General features: G+C 39.5%; 1 protein-coding gene across 1 annotated transcript in view; it reads left to right on the forward strand.

The window, feature by feature from the left end:
- Positions 1-4,035: 4,035 nt before the first annotated feature.
- The window catches only part of LOC125043593, a 28,977-nt gene continuing 28,012 nt past the window's right edge, over positions 4,036-5,000 (forward strand). Inside the window, exon 1 of the mRNA XM_047639816.1 lies at positions 4,036-4,116. The gene's annotated coding sequence lies outside the window, so the exon portion shown is untranslated. The remainder of the gene's footprint in view (positions 4,117-5,000) is intronic.

Raw genomic sequence — 5,000 nt, forward strand, 5'->3', positions numbered from 1 at the left:
GAGGGTCGGAGTCTAGTGCTCTAACCACTGGACCATGGCGGCATATGTATATGTATATATACATATATATACATACATATGTATGTGTGTGTGTGTGTGTGTGTGTACATATACATATATATATACATATACATATATATATTAAATATATGTGTGTATATATATAAATCTCGATAAATCAAAAAGAATATTAGATTTCTGTTAATATACAACGGCCACCACCACCACTATTTTATTAGAAAGAAAAACAGGGAAAACATATGGTCTTTAAGTAAATTATTTTAAGAACATCAAAGACATAATTCCTGTATTGAAGGGATTAAGTAAAGTAATGATCAAATTCATTGTATTTTACTATTTTTAGTTCTACACGAAAATACATTAAATCTATATCCAAATTAAATACATTAATTTTATACACAAATGGAACGTTCTTTAAAAAACTTGATTATTATAATTGGCAAGCTCCGCTTACCAAAATAACCACCAAAAGCACACGGGCCGTGGTTTTCCAGTAGATCCCTGAATCACGTCCCCCGGACAAGTAGGATGGTGACCCGAGGTCAGCCTCCCGGTCATTCCCTCACAAGCAACGTCATCATCACCTGATCGTACATCGTACGATGTTCCGTCATTACGGTTTTTTTTTGCACTGGTGCCCTGCACCTGTGATTTTCCTTTCTTTTCTAACACTCGTGGAAGATTCCTAACCTTCCACATATATATGGACACACACATACACACACACACACACACACACACACACACACACACACACACACACACACACACACATGCATGACTGCACAAACAAAGCAACGGCCCTCATTCCCCGGAGGGGAAGGGGCCCCGATCAGGATCAGGATCGCTCCGGAGCAGAGGGTGCCAAAAATCTCCGGTTAAAAACAGGACACCCAACGTTGATGAGCCTTTATACATATAATATAAGAACAGTGAGAACTGAATCCGACTTACTAGCATTACTTGAAGAATTCTCTTTCATTAAATGGGAAGTTGTAGGACTCTGTGAAGTTAGAAGACTAGGCGAAGAACAGAAGATACTAAATGATGCTCTATTGAAGAGGCAAACCCCAGGGGAGCAAGCAGGAATTAGGGGTAGGTCTCTTGGTTTACAAACGTTTAGAAAAGAATATCGTGGAATTCTATAGTATCCGCGAAAGAGTGGCTTCAATAGCAATAAAAATAAACAATAGGTACAACTTAGAGATTGTTGAAGTCTATGCTCCAACCTGAAGCCACAGTGATGAACAAATGGAGAGCTTCTATGAAGATGTTCATTTAGCCAGCGAGAGAGTAAACACCCATTTCACAATAATTATGGGAGATTTTAATGCCAAAATAGGTAGGAGAAACCGTAGTAGGGAATCACGAAATAGGCACTAGGGAGTGGACAAATGCTAAATGATTTTGCGGAGGCTCGATCACTCAATGTCATGAAAACATTCTTAGAAAAAAGACTAGAGCGAAAGTGCCATCTGACATAAAAAAACGAAACTGATTTTGTGATTTCAAATAGGCGCGATATAGTAAGAAAAATGTGACAGTTATTAATGAAGAAAATGTTGGCAGCGACCACAGAATGGCCAGATGCCAAATTAAATTACACCTCAAAGGGGAAAGGAATAAACTCATACGAAAGCCGCAACCATATTTAGCTAACTTGAAGACCAGAGCGACGGAATTTAACCGAAACATCCAAAACAGATATTCACTTCTCAGCGACGAAGATCTCATCATTGAGCAAATTAACAGTTTAATGATATAATAAAGGAAGCTGCACTTGAAGTAGGAGGTAAGAACGTCAAGCAAAGTTCAAAAAAGCTCTTGATAGAAGCTAAACAGCTTTTGCAAAAACGTAGGGTCATGAAAGTATCGTCAAACAGGGACAAAACAGAATTAGCTGAACTAACAAAGGCTATTGTTAGGGATCGAGGTGAAGGTAGAGGCGAGATCTAGTGCTCTAGTTTATTCTGGTCCAGGAAGTAATACAGAACAACCTTGGAGGTCAGCGGGCAACTGCCGTCAGATCTCGGGCTGCTACGCTGCCCGGGAAAACATGTACCGATACACAGTACTAACAACTCCCACAACTGTAAATAAAAAGAAGAGAGATGTATGGAAATACAATACTCAAATAATAAATGAAACGGTGATTCCATGCACCAGCATGATAACTGTTAAAAGGAGATTCGGAATGGGGAAAATCCAATATATGAGTAAAGGAACCAGACGGAGAAGTGACATATAATAAAAATAAAATCATAAGAGTAGTGGAAGATTTTTACAGGGATCTATACAACTCAAATGAACATCCACGGAAAGAAGAGAACGCGGTAACTAGAGACGCACCTAACATCACAACAGAAAAAATAAAAAGAGCACTGAAGCATGAAGAAAGGTAAAACACCAGGTGAAGACGGAATTAGTATAAACCTTAAAATAGATGCAGAAATTGCAACTGTGAAACTAGCAAATGTTTTTAACAAATGCTTTCTCAACGGAAAAACTCCGAAAGTCTGGAAAAATGCAACCATTATTTTGATACAAAAAAGGGGGTTAGAAAGGATCTAAAATAAAAAAAAATAAAAACTATCGACCCATAAGCCTCCATTCAGTAACTTACAAACTGTTCACAAAAGTCATCGCAACTCGCATCTCTGACAGTCTGATTCTAACCAGCCTAGATTACAATCAGGCTTCCGCAGTGAATTCTCAACAACACAACATCCACACGCCACACGAATATAGGAAACCCTTGTCCATGGCATTCGTCGAATACGGAAAGGCATTTGAGTCTGTACAAATAACAGCAGTACTAGAAGCTATTCGAAGACAGGGAGTAGAGGAGGCTGGAAGATATATACGAAGATGGGACAGCAACCATCAAGCTCCACACGGAAACCGATAAAACACCAATTAAAAAATGAAGTTAGACGGGGCGATACCATCTCACCAAAACTGTTTCGTTTGCCATGAGGAAATATTCAAGAAGCTAGAATGGAACGGAAAGGGTATCAAAACAGGAGATGAATACCTAAACATTCTAAGATTTGCAGATAATGTTATTATCTTCAGTGAATGTGCAAATGAAACGCTGCAATAAATAAACGATATGATTAGAGAAAGTCTGAAAGTCGGACTTGGGATAAACAAGAAAAAGACTAAGATGATGTTCAACAGAAGAGTTCAGTTCGAACAGGTACATGTCCAAGGGGAAGCGCTAGAGCTAGTGGGCAAGTATATACACCTGAGGCAACTCGTACAGACAAGCACACCTAGCGAAGGGGAAATTAAGCGGCGCATCAGTCCAGTAGCATACTAAGAGGCTCCTTGTCATTATGTTTAAAATGAAAGTCTTTAACCTATCCGTCCTCCCAGTTATGAGCTATGGATCAGAAAGATGGATTACAACTAAATTGCTGGAGGAAACTAATAAGTGCCCAGAGTGGGATGGAGAGGTTGATGCTGGGAATTAGCCTAAGAGATCGGAGGAGGGCGACGTGGATCAGGGAACAGACAAAAGTGGAAGATATATTTCGGAGCATCAAAAAGAAGAAATGGCAATGCCAGTTCACATATGTCGGAGACATGACAACAGATGGACAAAGAAAGAAATAGACTGGGCCACGGGCCAGACCAATGACAAGGTGGCGTGACGAAATAACGAAATTTGGGGGCCAAGACTGGAAACAAAAAAGCAAGACAGACAAAGTTGGAAAAGATTGGGAGAGGCCTACGTCCTGCAGGGGATCGAATCAGGCTGATGATAATGATATATATGGATACACATGAATGTATGTATTACGTAATTATATGTAAGGATACTCGGTTACTTATTGTAAGTCTAAGCATAAAATATATATATATATATATATATATATATATATATATATATATATATATATATACATATATAACACACACACACACACATGCAAGTACTTACGTAAAGGGAGGAGGTGTCAAATCAGAGATCTGTCTCTGTGAAAAGGTAAAAGAACCGCTCGTTCTTCCCCGGCGCTCGCAGTCGTGCACGAACGCTCCCGCGAACGCCTGGCTCAGTGTCAACAAATCCTGGATTGAGCGCACACAAGGGTAACCATACAGGGGATATATATTAGTCTAAAACCCTATACCAAGAAAGAAGAAGACGAAGAATACAGGGGGTATATATTAGTCTAAAACCTTATACCAAGAAAGAAGAAGAAGAATACAGGGGATATAGACAACAACAGTCTAAAACCCTATACCCAGCAAGAAGAAGAAGGGTAACAATTAAAGGGAAAAAAAGGAAAGAACCACACAAGGTTAAGCTACACAACAAGAAGGGTTTAAGAAAGAAGAGCCTGGAAATGTTGTCATTACGTGTCTAAAATCTTCCATAAGGAGAAAGGAAACGAAAAGGTGTTCATTTCTCGGAAAACAAGTACGGGTGGCTACTTCGAAGGAATCACAATTTTCGAGAGGATTTCATTGTTTTGCATGTTTTCAACCATCATTTCGGACAATATATAGTATAAGGTAGTGGCAGAGTTGGTTGATAAAACCTACATGAAATGATAGAACAGTACAAGTCAAGACAAAGTTCTTCTATGGTTATATGTGTGCAAATGCTTCCCATGAGTGCTATACGTAAAACAATAGAGAAGATCCCCCAATTTTGGCTAAGTCGCTCAACTTGTTTACATTGCGAGGGTGAATTCTAGAGGCATGTACTACTAAGGGGGTCAAGGGGGCGTAGCCCTCTGGCTAAGAATGTATATTAACACGGGGATTCAGGTGCATATACTACCAGGGGGGCCAGTGGAATATATACCACAATGTTAGGTTAGGTTGGATGTTGGTTTAGGACATGTTGTTTAACAACTGCGGGGGTCCTGTTTTACCCTATAATTTCCCTGATAAACTTCATGCCCTCCCCTGCTATCGGGACTATCAAATCAAGATTGTTGATGGAGATGGTGATCATATCTTTTCAA

The sequence above is a fragment of the Penaeus chinensis genome, chromosome 34 (genome assembly GCF_019202785.1).
Source record: "Penaeus chinensis breed Huanghai No. 1 chromosome 34, ASM1920278v2, whole genome shotgun sequence".
NCBI classification, from domain to species: Eukaryota; Metazoa; Arthropoda; class Malacostraca; order Decapoda; family Penaeidae; genus Penaeus; species Penaeus chinensis.